Source organism: Mytilus edulis, chromosome 2 (genome assembly GCF_963676685.1).
Source record: "Mytilus edulis chromosome 2, xbMytEdul2.2, whole genome shotgun sequence".
Classification (NCBI taxonomy): Eukaryota; Metazoa; Mollusca; class Bivalvia; order Mytilida; family Mytilidae; genus Mytilus; species Mytilus edulis.
The window spans coordinates 27,073,588-27,090,046 of NC_092345.1; the positions used below are offsets into that span (position 1 = coordinate 27,073,588).

The following is a 16,459-nucleotide window of genomic DNA, read 5'->3' on the forward strand; positions in this document are numbered from 1 at the left end:
AAGCGATAAATTAAAGTTAAGGCAATAATTATCCAATCGAATTGAAGTGGTTTAAATTACAGTAGTCAGCACTTTTTGTGCTGACATGAATTATCATTGATATGGTTATATTTATAAATTAACTGTTTAAAAAATTTAGAATTTTTGAAATACTAAGGCTTTTCTACCTCAGGCATAGATTAACTTAGCTGGATTTGGCAAAACTTTTAGGAATTTTGGTCCTCAATGCTCTTAACTTCGTACTTTATTTGGCCTTTTTAACTTTTTTTGGATTCGAGCGTCACTGATGAGTCTTGTGTAGACGAAACGCTTGTCTGGCGTATATACAAAATTTAGTCCTGGTATTTATGATGAGTTTATTTACGGGTCCACGTGATAAAAGATATGCGGGAATATTTCATAATATAAAATATATATGGTACAACAGCAACCGAATAAATAAAAGTCAATCTGTTTGTTTTAATCAATTAAACCAGTTGTAAAATGTTGCACTTTGTTCTGAACTCTCATTTGAAACATCAAGAAACTTTGAGCTCTCGAAAACAGTTTCAGTATTATATTGTTAATGTAATCGAAAATTAATATAAAAAAAGACTTTAAATATGAAAAAATAAAAGAATACCATTTTTGAAGAAAAAGGCAATTGCATTTAATATAAATGATGGTAAGAACAATCGCAGCATCGTTGAAATAAAATAAATTTAAACTTCAGAGCCATTTTTTCATAGGTCTACCAAAGTTTATAATGCAGTAATGTATACTGAGGGCAAACTAACACACACAATATTTAGATTAAAATTCAGGTACGAAAATATAAAGATTCTATACCTTTGCATATTTCAATGCACAGCATCATTTGCAATCAGATTTTCCAGCCTGTACTTTCGGAAATGATCACTCACAGCACATGCAAAAACAAATATATATATCAATATATATAATTACATATATAGACACAACTTGTTCTGTAAATTTCACATCTATATGGTACTTTGTTTTCTTTCATGCTGTTATTTATTTGACAACGGAAGCATATCAAACAAATATTTGGAATTTATGCATCAAATGTATTTTCAGCTCAATAAACTACGCTCTGTTTCCGTCATGGTAATATAATTGATTACTATTATATATCACTGACCTCCGTAGATACATAATTTATCCTGTCATACGAATTGTTTTAAATGTTTTACATGGAAATATAACAACCCAATAGATTGTCATCAGGGAGGTAAGTTTATTTTTTTTATTCCATTGAATGTATAATTCGTCTGTTTATATGAATAATATATGTGGGATAAATGTCAACGAGACAACAACCAACATAACAACATAAAAACACAAATCACCACGAGGTTCAAAAACATTGGCTAACAGCAGAAACATATAAAAACATAAGGTTAAGCTTTTACATGTCTAAGTTGTTAATTGTTTAGAAGGAGTTACGTTTACATCTACCATAGAATAAAAAAATGTCACTAACTAACAAAAATACTTAAGAACAAAACAAGGAAAAAAAATCGTGAAAATACTGATCATTAATCAATGTGTTTTGTTTCTTGAAATCGGCATTTCAAAATTGTTTAAAAAAACATATTAAAAAATCCGATCAGAAAAGACAGGTAATGTTGATTGCGAAAATTCCTTATCAAGTTTTTTTCATTTAAATTTACGAGAAAACTTTCGTTTAAATTCACCACAGAATCAAAATAAGCTGTCAGTAACTAACAAAAAGTACGTAAGAAAACAAAATAGCATAACATAGTGACGACACTACCTTTCCAACATAATTTATTTTCATTTATATGTTTGTGAACATAGAATACCATACTTAAAATATGGATTATATTCCAAAAAAAGATTTTATAACGGTGAGGTTGAAATTATATGCATTCAGATATTGTTTTTATCTTGAATAGAAATTTGTTGTTTGATTTCTTTTTGTTTCATTACTTTAATGTTTTATTTTGATAGAGTTTTCTTGTTTGCTAGAAATTAAGATTTTTTTTATAATTCAATTTTATGAAGGTATATTTTTTTTAATTAATTATTTATTTGCTTAATAAAATAGAAATATGTTAAATAAAATATGCTGACAAAACAGTTCTGTCATGTCATGTCTTTAAATTGGTGGATTATATTTATCTAAATGTTAATTCTAAATGAGCAAAACTTGTAAATATTTAGGTTTTAACGTCTACAAAAAGTTAATTAGTATTTAATCCCCCCCCCACACACACACACACAAAAAGATGTGAGAAGTGTGTACACTTTTACGGAGAGGAACTATTATGTAAAGGGTTATGTCATTGTACACATAAATGATAGTTATCTTGAAAATAAATCTTTTGATGGACAGTTTTGATATTTACTTCTTATCGATATCCTGTTATCATATACTGAATAAATCTGTCTATATATTATCATATATATTTTGGAAAAATAAAAACATTGAGAGACCAAGAAACGGCGAACATAAGCTTCGCATAGGTGCTAACACAATATGTATTTTGTTGACAATTCAAGAACAGCAACATAATTATTTTTTCTAAAATTTCATAGTTTGTTATTGAATTTAACCACCACTCTCAATAAATGAAACAAATCTTAAACATAATTAAAAAAGTCATGGTTTTGGGATTAAAAAATACATTTAAATTTAATAAATTTCGACTTTATTAAATCCCCAAAAAAATCATTGATATTTAACAACCGTTTTAAAACTTTGACAATTTTTTTACTTAACTCCATTATCATTTACTTTATATTTTTTGGTTGAAAATTCAGGAGAGAAACAAAAGTTTGTAATGTGATTTTCCACATCACTTGCTGTCTGGTACATGTAGATAGATGTCCCATTGGCAATCATGTTACATCGCTAGCTATAGGTTATGATAATTGTTCATGCTTTGAATTTTTGTATACCTCATTGGTTTAATGATTGATTAGATTAAGTATATGTCTTTTCTAGTGAAATCAATACATCATTATTGTGTAAAGCAGTTCATAGAGTGTGATTTCTACACATAAACTGTATCATGTTGGGTATTTCTATAGAGACAACATACTTTTTCCAGAAGGATATGCTTAATGGAAACATGAATTACGTAGACATCTATATTTAAATGAATTAAAAGCTGTAAAACTTCCATATTCAAGTAATCGTACTGCTCACAGTTTGTCTTTTTTGTCCTAATTGTGATATATATCTTTTTTAATGCTCTGTACTTTTTTGGGTCAAATCTCGAAGTTGGTTATGACATTACAAATACTACAACAGAATCATACGTCTTGTGTTATTGTTACGCATTCATTTTATAAGGCATAATATTAAAATGCTTTACACAGTAGTGAATATGTCAACATGTATCGTTTCAGGTGAGGACCCCTATAATGAATTTGCAATGCCTTGGATTGTTGACCATTGTCTTTGTAAACGCCTCAATAGTAAAGAGCACTAATCCTGTGCATATAACGTTAACGATGGACGATCCCAAAATAGATTTGGATACCAAGGTATACAGAGAGCGTATTGTCGGAAATCAAATGTTTAAACAAGTACCGGTATCAGATGCGTTTTTCAATTCAGATTACAGTTACAATGGTGACTTTAGGCATCAAAATCAGTATCAACTAATGAGGAATAACAACAGAGCAACCTTATTCTTCAGTAAAACAGACAGAGGAAATATGGTACATCCATCAAAGTATTACAGAGTCTACAACAAGCATCTTCAAAGTGTAACACCGTATGCATCTTTTTTTCCAATAAATGCTAATGGCGAGGAGAATCATGTACATTTCCGTAAACCCAACCTGTATCGTGCCTATAAATAGCAAAATAGGATAATATCAGTGTTCGACTTTAAGAACAAAAAATTTGTATAATAAACGATGAAACGTATTACCATTTGATTTTTTTCTTGAAATTTGTTTTTATATTCTTTTTAGATGAATGTTGAAATTGAATACACAGTACTCTGGATAAGTTAAAGTACATTCCTGGAGTAGGGAGTAAATTTGGTAAAATGATTTCAATTATACGTTATCAGTGATTATACTACTAATAACTGAATAGTGGTGTATTTATCCTATTAGTGTGTATTTTACTGTAACGCCAAAATTGACTAGAAAGGCAATTGAAGTAGAGTATTTGTGCACACCTAATTAGTGCTCAACTTTGTAGCCAGCACAAAGTAAAAGACTCCGGACAATACATTGTTGGGTGTGAGCTTGTGTTTGTACGTTCATTTTCTAGAAGTTATTAGTTGTTGGTTGTTGAAACTGAATGTTGTACGTCCACTTACGCTAGTGGTAAGTGTCGTGTGATGATTAAAACCCTAAAAAAAATCTAACAGTTTATTTTTATTTTGTTCTGTTACATCGCTGTCCTCACAAACACATGTTACCCCGTTACAGATAAAATGTTTCTGGCAGAAGTTAAGTTTAAATAGGGTGGAATACACTTTTGTATTTTTCGCATTTTTGTTCATCCTGGTGCCGTTTTTTTCTATTACTACACGGTATGAGTCATTCAAACTGTTTAATGTTGTACATTGTACCCTATAGTTGTTTACTTTCTCATTCTTTGACAGTAGATAGTCTGTTAACGTATGTTTGAAAAACTTTAGGAATCCATCATATCAGAACTAAATTATACTCCATTCCATTGTCAAAACTTTTTTTACTATTTCAAGAGGTCCAAAATATTTCCGTTACAGTAATTGATTCTCGTTCTGTTTTGTATAGATTAGTTGCAATAATCAGGGACATTGCTAACCATAGACTACTCAAACCAGTATCGACTACATACACAAAAAAAAAAGAAAAACGTAATATTTCTAAGGTAGAATTTGCCAATAAAGGTTTAAATGCTGTAAATATGAACAATATTTTCCATCAGAAATCTGTATACAAACTATACCTGATTACTTCAAACATAAAGCTACACCTGTTATTTCTTATACTTACACCCAGTCTATTACATCCAAGATTTTCAACCACAAGAGGATGTTAGAGGCCTTTAACCTCAAAGATTTGAAATCCAAGCCTCCGGATTGCTCATGTGCATCGTCACAATACAATTGTTGTCCAGCTGGTCATGTTATTACTGGTGACCTTGGCATCGTTACCAATGAACAACTAAGAGAGTTGTTAGTCAAGGAACCAAAATATAGAATTCCCTATCCCATTTACTGGAAAAAGAATTTCAAGTTACTGATGGCTATGGTTGAGGATTATGTACGAAAATGGGTAAAGTGCGAACCAGACGAATCAGAACTGGACACTTTGTCTGAAGGGATCAAAGATATTCGATCGTGCATTCAGAAGCGTATTCAAAAGTTACGATGTACTATGAGCACAAGAGTTACTAACCCTTTTAAGAATCCGGATGTTGGGGGTGTTTTATCATCGTTGCATGACAAATATGTCGTTGTTCCAGCTGATAAAGCCTCTAATAATATTGTCTTCATATGTAAAAACCATATCTCCTTATAAAGATTAATACATAGCTGGATCGTCAAAATGTTCGACTAAACATCTTTCTAAAATACTGACTACTATTCTTTCCTACAGTTAAAGATGGGCTTCAAAAATATTGTGAGGAGATATTTTCTACTTGTGGTGTTAACCAGAAGTGGATTCTCAAAAATTCGAAAGATCTACTGCTTAATCTTTGATCACAATCTTTGCAATTTTGCAGCAACATAAAGGCTTTTGATTTTTCTACATTTTACAATACTATTCCCCATGCTCAGTTGAAAGATCGACTCCACCATCTCACAAAACAGAGCTATTTTTATAAAAATTGGAATCGTAGATACAAATTTCTTGTTTTGGGTTACAATAATTCATATTTTGTGAAGAACCTCACTGAATCTACCAGAAAATATACTGAAGATAATATTATCAAAATGCTGGACATTCAGATCGACAATATATTTGTTGAGTTTGGATGATTCATATTTCAACAGATAATCGGTATTCAAATGGGTACAAATTGTGCACCCCTACTAGCCAATTTGTTTTTGTACTCGTATGAAGCAGAATTCATTCAAACCTTTCTAAAAGACAAACAGAAAAAGCACCTTGCAAAATTCTTATATTTTACTTTCCGATATATTGATGATGTCCTATCATTGAATAACCCATATTTCAACCAATACTTGCATCTCACATATCCCAGTGAACTTTAAATTAAGGAAACTACTGATACTAGAAGGACTGTTTCATACCTTGATTTTCCGCAATATTAACACAGATGGACGACTTCATACGAAAATCTATGATAAACGGGACGATTTCAACTTCCCAATTATCCATTTTCCATTTCCCATCAGTAACATACCCACTGCCCCTTCGTATGCATGGTGTTTATACATATCTCAATTGATACGTTATTCTCGTGCATGTTCACACTATACGGACTTCATATACAGGAGTGTGGTCCTAACGCAGAAACTGCTTCAACAAAGTTATGAGGAGGACAGATGAAACATGACACTCCGTAAATTTTACGGACACCATCACGAATTGGTTGATCCATACGATGTATCTTTGTCCAAACTTACTATGAACATTTTTACCACGTGTTAGATTGTGGTTTTTCATAACATCGTCTGATCTTTTTATTACCGAAGGTGACTTATTCCCGAATGTGACTGTTTTGCTGAGTGTGAATTCGTATTGTTTTAAGACGTGGCCCGGTACTTTTCCATCCCAAATTCATGGTTGGGTTTTGATGTTGTGTTTGTTGTTGTCATCGGATTTTGTCAAATGTCTTAACGTTTGTAATTGTAAATCATATTTTGTTCTGTTGTATTCGTGAGTTGAGTTTGGGATAACTAATCATCCAGTTCATTTGTTAGATTCTATTTTGGATCAACGAAATTTACACGTTATATTTGGATTGTAGTTTGATCAGAAGAAACACTGACAAAGCTAGATAATACAATTAATTATCTAATTACTACTTCAATTATATATTAATTAGTATTATCATTTTTACTGTTATTAATATAAGTTAGATTAGTCATACAAATCTAATCTTGAATTTCATCCAAATTCTTTCTTAATTTTCGGAACACGCTTTAGAAATTCAAATGAGACGTCACTTTCGGCGTTGCAATGGCTTTGGCTACCACGGCTGTGATTTTGAAACTATTTATTATTCTTGATAATAATGATGTTTTTGTCTCAGGATAACCTTGGCCGTATTGGTCACAACTTTTTGGAACTTTTGGTCCTCGGCGATCTTCAACTTTGTACTTGTTATGGCTTTCAAACTCTTTTCATCTGAGCATAGTTTTGTGCGGACGCACGTCTGGCGTATATTTTTTTTAACCTGGTACCTTTTGATGGCTATTATTCGTTTGTTTCTCTGTCCTATATTTTCTGCCATTTATTTATTGTAGCCCTGTCGTGTAATGCTGTCATTTTAATGTTATAATAAACATTGCCATTAAAGCGGGATGTTTGGCATGCCACAAAAGCAGGTACAACCATCCATTTTTTTCATAAAATGCCCTGTACCAAGTCAGGAAAATGGCAATTGTTACATTATAGTCCGTTTCTGTGTGTGTTACTTTTTGGGGTTGTGTTTCTGTTGTGTCGTAGTTCTCTTATATTTAATACGTTTCCCTCAGTTCTAGTTTGTAACCCGGATTTGTTTTTTCTCTATCGATTTATGAATTTCGAACAGCGGTATACTACTGTTGGCTTTAGTTGGTCTGTGGTGAAAGTTGTTGCAATGTCAATCATGTTTATCTTTTTATTTTTATATTGGTACTTTCTAGTTCATTTTACGTATTAAAAAAAGGGCATTGAAACATGCTAAATTACTAAACATGTTAAAAACAAACTATTTAATGATAAGCTAATGTCACCAATAATATAATTTTTGTTAACAAAAGTTTAATCGCCGTCTTTGGTAAAAGTCATGATGTATTTCAACATACAAAAATAGGAATTAAGGAGGCTCGAGGGTATAAAAATTTCAGAAAAAAATTAAACATTTTATTTCATTATAAATTTTATTTATTACTTTATTAGTTGTTACTTTATTACATTGGACAAAAATCATTCAAATAAATCTATTCGTTTCGTATGTATATATCCTTGAAAAAGTTCCAAATTATCTCTCTTTGGTACAAAAATGCCATATTTTGGCATTAAAATTGAAATGTCTTTTTTAACTCATCGGTGCCCTACAGTTCTTATATTATTAGTTCAACATAATAAAAAGTACTTTTACAAAAATGTATGGTTCTTTTGGAGGCAGATTGTAAGCGTAAATGAACGGTGACCCCATTTTTTAAATTTATTTTTCTTTTAAGTATAAGATAAAGTTCATTTATAGAAAAATATCGCGAAATTCTATATTACCAAAAAAAAATGATTTAAACCCGCGAGCCCCTTTAAAGGAACCAGTGTATCGGTTTTATATGAAAAGACGCACACTTAATGCGTTTAATGCACAGATTTAAGGTAACACAACCATGTGTTGTGTCAAACTAAGTTTGTTTAATTTATAGACAGATATTATTTATTGATTTTCCAAAAATACGCCTCATAGGAAAATTATTGTAAACAAGATAACCTAAGCGATATTTTTGCGCATCTTTTATCTATAGATACTATAATTTTGCATCGGAACTAAACACATTTATTCATAAACCAGTTGTTGGCATGACACGGGTTATGTTCATCTCATATATGTTATGATGGTATGATACTGAACCCCTAACGGGCAGGATTGTGCCTGATGTTCATATGATGAAATCATAATCTTTCAGTCAGTTTAATTGAAGTCTGGAGCTGGCATGTCAGTTAACTGCTAGTAGTCTGTTGTTATTTATGTATTATTGTCATTTTGTTTATTTTCATTGGTTACATCTTGACATCAGACTCGGACTTCTCTTGAACTGAATTTTAATGTGCGTATTGTTATGCTTTTACTTTTCTACATTGGCAAGAGGTATAGGGGGAGGGTTGAGATCTCATAAACATGTTTAACCCCGCCGCATTTTTGCGCCTGTCCCAAGTCAGGAGACTCTGGATTTGTTAGTCTTGTATTATTTTAATTTAAGTTTCTTGTGTACAATTTGGAAATTAGTATGGCGTTCATTATCACTGAACTAGTATATATTTGTAAAGGGGCCAGCTGAAGGACGCCTCCGGGTGCGGAAATTTTTCGCTACATTGAAGACCTGTTGGTGACCTTCTGCTGTTGTTTTTTTCTATGGTCGGGTTGTTGTCTCTTTGGCACATTCCCCATTTCCATTCTCAATTTTATAATAGTTACAATAATCTGTCAATAGATAAAAGAAGATGTGGTTTGAGTTTCAATGAGACAACTCTCAATCCAAGTCGCAGTTTCAATACGGAGCCGTGGCTCAAATCGAACACCTAGTTATAAAGGGCCCAAAAAATGACTAATGTAAAAGTCTTCAAACAGGAAAACCAACGGTCTCATATACAAACGAGAAACACTTATGAATCACTTCAACAAACGACAACCACTAAACATCAGGTTCCTTAAGCTTACTTTGGACATTTGAAAAGAAAAGCAGCTTTAAACTTTTTAATAGGCGCCAATCTTCTTTCTAACTTAAATCTATAGTTTAATATCACAACATAGAAATAAACACTATAGAATAAAAATTGAAAATGCTTAACTCAATCAACATATTAACAAAGACAAGTTAACACATACTGAACGAATATTGATTTGACCAATGACATAATGTAAATCTAAACATTAGGTTGTTCTCATTGTTAGATTTACTGATAACAGTTGGTTAGTTAGGTGATGTATGCACTGTTGGGATTCAATTGAATTGTTTATTCGTTGATAAAAACATTGCGGAAGCCGTTTACCGTGTCAACGCATCCAGTTTCCATCGAACACGTTTAAATAATGAGAAATATTTATTTGATGAGTATCATAAACCGAATTACATGGATTCATCGTGGCGATTACTTCGATATTAAACTTATTAGCTATTGGACTATTTTATCAATTTCTTAATGTATTTTTATTTTCGTGTTTGCTTACTTTCGAGTATTGAGGCAAACTGAGTTCTTGTTAATATTTTATTTCATGGTTTTGCAAAATCTTTATTGCTTACAAGTCTTTAGAAAGCGTATACTTCTTTGCACATTCAAATTCCTGGTACCTTCAATAACTATCAACATGTCGAATCGTATTGTGTATTTGTGTGTTTCTCTGACTTGCATGTTCTTGCATTTATTTGTACTGTAGTCCTGTCATAAAAACGCGAGGTTTGGCTAACCACAAAACTAAAAAATAATATCCTGTACCAAAATGGCAGTTTTTATCCCCCACATGCCCCACCTACGATAGTAGATGGGCATTATGTTTTCTGGTCTGTGGCTCCGTTCGTTCGTTCGTTCGTCCATCTGTGCGTCCGTTCGTCCGTCCGTCTGTGCGTCCGTTCAGGTTAAAGTTTTTGGTCAAGGTAGTTTTTGATGAAGCTGAAGTCCAATCAACTTGAAACATAGTACACTTGTTGCTTATGATATGACCTTTCTAATTTTAAAGCCAAATTAGACTTTTGACTCCAATTTCACGGTCCACTGAACATAGAAAATGAAAGTTGGAGTTTCAGGTTAAAGTTTTTGGTCAAGGTAGTTTTTGATGAAGCTGAAGTCCAATCAACTTGAAACATAGTACACTTGTTGCTTATGATATGACCTTTCTAATTTTAAAGCCAAATTAGACTTTTGACTCCAATTTCACGGTCCACTGAACATAGAAAATGAAAGTTGGAGTTTCAGGTTAAAGTTTTTGGTCAAGGTAGTTTTTGATGAAGCTGAAGTCCAATCAACTTGAAACTTAATACACTTGTTGCTTATGATATGATCATTCTAATTTTAAAGCCAAATTAGACTTTTGATCCTAATTTCACGGTCCACTGAACATAGAAAATGAAAGTTGGAGTTTCAGGTTAAAGTTTTTGGTCAAGGTAGTTTTTGATGAAGCTGAAGTCCAATCAACTTGAAACTTAATACACTTGTTGCTTATGATATGATCTTTATTATTTTAAAGCCAAATTAGACTTTTGACCCCAATTTTACGGTCCACTGAACATAGAAAATGAAATGGGAATTTCATGTTAAAGTTTTTGGTCAAGGTAGTTTTTGATGAAATTGAAGTCCAATCAACTTGAAACTTAGTACATATGTTCCCTATAGTATAATCTTTCTTATTTTAATGCCAAATTAGATTTTTACCCAATTTCATGGTCCATGGAACATGGAAAAGGATAGTGCGAGTGGGGCATCCGTGTACTTTGGACACATTCTTGTTATCTTATAGTTCGTTTCTTTGTGTGTTGAATTGTCTTTTATTTTTTGTTGCACTCCAGTGTTTCTGTTGTTTCGTTGTTTTTCTCCTATAGATGATGTGTTTCCCTCGGTTTTAATTTGCTACCCGCATTTGTTTTTTCCGAATCGATTTATGACTTTAGAACAGCGGTATACTACTGTTGCCTTAATTTATTCAAACCAACAAAGTCCCCAATAATTTGTTTTTGACGAATAAAATGAACCTACATAATCAGCATATTGTACTTTGCAGTCTCCATCTTTATACGCAACAGCATGGTTTTGATACTATACAAATATAGCCTTTTTATGAGGTCGATACAAGGATATATTGACCTGCAAGAAGTATATAGACTGAGGACGAAGTCCGAGGTCGATTTACTTCTTTGGGTCGATATATCCTGTATTGACCTCATTGCTGTGCAATATGCCTTTTGCTATCCACCGTTTTCTTTCTACCTTCGAAAATATAGTTTAACATGCGACTATCCCTAAACGAATCAAATTTGTTAAAATATACGAATTAATAATATTAGTATATACATGTTTTCAATATTGAATTTGTGTTATCTCAATGTTATTTTCTTCATAGGTAATGCAAGTCAGCAAAATATCAAGGAATGTCAAGTTTTTTGCCATCTCCTGTATTTGATTCACAAACGTGTTGAGTCTTCTTCTGGATACACGTATATATCAATATAACATTTCAATATCATTACATAGATTTTGATTGAAACTCATCATATACATATAAACAAGTTGAATATATAAAAAGGAGAACAAGAGAACAAGAGAATGAGAAGTATAATAAAAGTGAAATGAGAGGTGTATTTGTCTTTAAGTTAGAAGTTGTGGTTTCTACGTGAACTGCACAAGGAATATTTGCATTGCTTCATATATTTACATTTTAGGCAATAAACAACACAAAGGTTCAGTTCGTTAATTAGTAAAGCCTTCATTCACAGCAAATAATTTAAGTCTATCAAAATCGCTTCAGGTAACAGGTAGTTATCAAAGGTATCAGGATTATAATTTAGTATGCCAGACGCGCGTTTCGTCTACAAAAAACTCATCAGTGACGACATATCAAAATATTTATAAAGCCAAACAGGTACAAAATTGAAGAGCATTGAGTATCCGAAATTCCAAAAAGTTGTGCCAAATAAAGCTAAGGTAATCTATTTCTGGACTAGGTTGCAACAAACGTTTATTAAAGTTAATAGTCTATTAAAATCACACTTAAATTTAATAGATATAGGAAGATGTGGTGTGAGTGCCAATGAGACAACTCTCCATACAAATAACAATTTAAAAAGTAAACCATTATAGGTTAAAGTACGGCCTTCAACACGGAGCCTTAGCTCACACCGAACAACAAGCTATAAAGGGCCCCAAAATTACTAGTGTAAAACCATTCAAACGGGAAAACCAACGGTCTAATCTATATAAACAAAACGAGAAACGAGAAACACGTATATATTACATAAACAAACGACAACTACTGTACATCAGATTCCTGACTTAGGACAGGTGCAAACATTTGCAGCGGGATTAAACGTTTTAATGGATCCAAACCTTCTCCCTTTTTCTGAAACAATAGCATAACATCACAACAAAGAATAACATCACAACAAAGAAAAATATATAGTCTATTAATTGCGTTGCACAAACGTCAATTAACGTTAATAGTCTATTAAGTCACTATTAAATTTAATAGAACGAAGGAGCGCTATTAAATTCTTAATAGTACAATTGAAATGAATGACCTACTAGTGCTTGGATTCCATGTACCGCAAAATCAGCCGAAAAAATACCGAGAAAGGATGCTCACCATCAATGATTTGACGGACCGTGAGCTTCGGGCAAGGTATCGTTTTGGGAGAGCTGTCTTAGAGTTCATAACGGACATTGTAAGAGCTGATATAGAGCACCCAACAAAAAGAAGCAAGGCACTAAGCCCTGAAATGCAGGTACAAACATTAGTTTTGAATGCATGCTTTCATTTTTTTTAATATAGGAATTAAATAATCGACTTTCAGTTCATTCCCAGTAAAAGTAATAACAATAACGTAAGAAAAAATGACTTACCATGCATTTGCCATTTTACTGGTCACAGCATCACAGAAATATGTGATAATCCATATTTAGGGAATAGATTGAATGTATATTGCTTTGTTATTCTAAGTCCACTGATCACAAAGACACATTTCCGAATTGACAAATGATGCACACACATTGATCATCGAAATCAGTGTAACAAATATTTAACACTCGGCTTACACTGGTTTTTTTTAGATGATGTCAGTATTTTTACAGTTTAGATCAGAAACAAATACCATACTAGACTGTCCGAAGAATGTCACCCTCTACTGTAGGCTGTAGCTCAGTTTGACATTCCACATTTGTGTAACGCACTGTGTAGTCTCCATGTACTCTGTGTTTTGTATGATTTTCACAAAATCGAAATACAAACGTGTTTCCTACTGTATACCATAGGCTAGCTAGTACTACCAACTACGCCGACACTTTTCTAAACAAACCATTTTCATTCAATATTACAGTTTTGTCCTTCTGTGAACAACCGTTTTACACCAAAAAATCATAAGTGTGTGACGTCATAATAATTTTAGGAATTTCCCTGTTAATATCATTCATGTGTATAAATTGTTACAATAGAGAACAATGTTGTTAACATTTTTCATCGCGCTTCCATAGTATGAGGGGGTATGACGGGTCCTGATACCGAAATCCCGGGCATAAAAACAGGAAATCCCGAGGTCCCGAATTAAAAGAAAATCCCGACGTCCCAAAATTTGAAAAAGATATGCCCGGATCCCGAAATCCCGATTTTAAAAATAGCCGATCCCGGAGTTCCAATTAGGGACTTATCATTATTTACCTGGGAGGGGGGGCTGGTCATTTTGAAATCAAAAGTATCAAATTTTCTTGATCCCCTCATAAAAATTTTCTGTTTTTATTTGATCACCCCTGTAAAAAAATATAAACAAATGTGACACCCCCCCTATCAAACATGCCAAAATTTTAACATGCAAAACACTTATCATGTTATTTCACAGTGAATTGAGTCCAAAACCATATTTGAAGGAAAATTGCCTGGACATAGGACTCTTTCATGAATATTAATGGGTAGAGCAAGCCAGTGCTTTGGGGAGCTATTTTTTTTTCTAATCTCCTTTATTGGGCTATTGAATAAACTTGTTGAGACAGTAACTGCACATTATTTACTAAGAAGGATCTATTAAAAAAGAGGGACGAAAGATACCACAGGGACAATCAAACTCATAAATCGAAAATAAACTGACAACGCCATGGCTAAAAATGAAATAGACAAACAGACAGACAGACAGACAATAGTACACATGACACAACATAGAAAACTAAAGAATAAGCAACACCATCCCCACCAAAAACTAAGGGTGTTATCAGGTGCTATTAAATTGTCCCTCTCTTATATGCTGCCTAAACTTAAGTTTTACGTTAATTTTGATACCTGTATGGATAGTTTATGCTTTCAGCTTTTAGAACAATTCAATTACTCATTTGTTGTCATATTTCATTTATAAATGTGTGATAGTAACCCCAAAATGTTGATTCATTAGCCTTAAAAGTACAAACTTTGCAATGAAAGGTATAAATGGACCCAAAGGGATCTGTACTGATAATGAAAGCAAAAAGTTGCATTAGTGGTGTTGTCATCTCGGAATCGTCTTTTGTATCAATATTCAACTGGTTTTATGCAGAATACTTGGCCATTTATTGGAGAACTTATTGCTCTACACTATATTCTTTCATGATGCAGCGTGATTTTATTTGTTTGACAAAGTTTTGCAGTCGCTGTAGATTTCATTTTAATTTATACTAAATTTCTTTCAAACTTTTAGCTTATTATAACATAAGTTGGCACTAATGCTTGTTAATGTAGTGATCAAAGGTGGTGTAATATAACGACTGGATTAATCGGGTTATGAACATGATGAAGCACCTATGCATTCTAAATGGGACAACATGACACAAAATGATAGCTTACTACATCACCACAAAGTCTTGTGATGTCTTACTTTATTGTATGAATGGTGGTAAAAATATATTTCCATTCAACTGTTGTAATGTTCTTTTTGGCATTTTCACGCCTGGTAAACCATCTAATCTCAACCAAATGGTTGAGACGGAAAAAAGTATTCTGGCACTTCCTGTTGAGCTTTTCTGGTTCAAATTATCCAAAATAAACATAGGGTAGGTCGACTTTTCGTCAATTTACTGAAAATCAATGCGTTTTTTGTAAAATATGAGAATGTCATGTCATAGATAATTGAATTAGGGGTTCTCTCGTGTATAACATGGACCAATATGATTTAAAATGACATCGGAATGACTTTTCTCCAGCAGGTAAATGTGGCCAGTGCAGTCAGCTATTGACAAAATGACAGCGATATTATTGATAAACTAACGTATATATCAGTGAATTAGTATTTTTCTAAAACCTTATAAACATAAAATTACAGTTTGTTCTTTTTCTTTGCTTATATAATTGAATTTAGCAAAATATGCTATAATGTATGTCATGTTGAGATTTTCTGGTATCGGTTGAGATATTCTGGAACAATGTTGAGATCTTCTGGTGAATGAAACTTTCAACTATAGCTTAGTACTAATTATATATATAACCGTTAAAACATTCCTGCAGTCATTTAAATCTTGTCTGTAGTTGTGACAGCAGCTTCTAAAGAGAACTTTGGTTGTAATAGAGTCTAAATAGTAAACAACTGTGTGTTTTTAAAGTATTAAAGTTCTAGCGCTGGAGATAAATAGTCTAGCTTTTGAGATGCAGTTTTGCACAGAAGCTATAAAGTCAATATTGGTGTAATTGAAATCTCCAAAAGCTAGAATGTATTCCTACATCGCTTATCTTAACATTTCAATAGCTAGCTTTTTGATATCTACATCGCTATACTTTACATTTGCAGTGCTGGTGTTAACATCAACACTTCACTTTATCTACAGAACTTGGTTTTAAAAATCGTTAGCACGGGACAATTTGCATTCCATGCGCTATATTTACATAATCAGTGCTGAACTGTGAATCTTCAAC

The 16,459-nt window shown here is 32.5% G+C and overlaps 1 long non-coding RNA gene across 1 annotated transcript; it reads left to right on the top strand.

The window, feature by feature from the left end:
- The first annotated feature begins 1,089 nt into the window (after window positions 1-1,089).
- LOC139510530 (uncharacterized) lies at window positions 1,090-3,905 on the top strand. Its single transcript, XR_011661904.1, has 2 exons — window positions 1,090-1,231; window positions 3,379-3,905. It is a non-coding gene; the product is annotated as an uncharacterized lncRNA (long non-coding RNA).
- Window positions 3,906-16,459: the final 12,554 nt, after the last annotated feature.